The sequence below is a fragment of the Xiphophorus hellerii genome, chromosome 22, assembly GCF_003331165.1.
Source record: "Xiphophorus hellerii strain 12219 chromosome 22, Xiphophorus_hellerii-4.1, whole genome shotgun sequence".
NCBI lineage: Eukaryota > Metazoa > Chordata > Actinopteri > Cyprinodontiformes > Poeciliidae > Xiphophorus > Xiphophorus hellerii.
In genome coordinates, this window is record NC_045693.1 from 1131032 (window position 1) to 1131986 (window position 955).

Genomic DNA, 955 nt, shown 5'->3' on the forward strand with positions numbered 1-955 from the left:
GCACCAGAACGTTCTGATCCAGTAAGCAGAGTACCAGAGGAGAGAGGCTGGACCTGTTCGGTTCATTAAGAACCGGGCCAGAAACCAAAGTTAGCCTTTAGAAAGAAAGCAGGTAAAGATGAGACATCACAGCTCTGACTGACCAGAACCGGAACCGGAACCAGTACTAGAACCAGAACCAGGACCAGGACTAGGACTAGGACTAGGACTAGGACAAGGACAAGGACTAGAACCAGGACCAGGACTAGGACTAGGACAAGGACTAGAACCAGGACCAGGACTAGGACTAGGACAAGGACAAGGACTAGAACCAGGACTAGGACAAGGACTAGAACCAGGACCAGGACCGTCTCACCTGCCCGCCTCTCTGCTCTGCGGCTCCAGGATCTTGTGAGCTGATGGTGAATCAAGATGGATGCGGCGGCGGCTCAGCAGGAGGACACTCCATCTTAACATGGCCGCCCGGTGTCTTATGATATCTTATCATTAGTTTCTCTGACAGTGATGGAGCAGCCGCCACCGCCGCGCCGCCAGCCGTGTATAAAAGTAACCTTCTTTCCATAATAATGGCCATTCGTCACTTCCTGAACTGTCACGCAAACAAAGTGGCCTTTAACAAGGCGTGGGGGGTCAGAGCGTTCAGTGGTCCTCAGCGTTCACCTGCTGATGTGTTCAGGGAGAGTGGGACCGCAGAGCATCATGCTGCCGGGCCGCGTCCCTCCGGACAGACCGCAGACAAACTGCAGGTCAGAGCAGCCCGCTGCCCGTCAGGCAGAGCGCAGGGAAAAACGTTTGACTAATTCTGGAGGATTTACAGAAATGTTAATTAATTTGTTCCTGATAAATAAATAAAAGAGCAGAAATCATAAATAACATCAGGTTCTCCTCAAATATCATTAGAAAGTTTTAACACTTTTATTCACTTTTCAACAATAATTACATCCGATTAGCATAA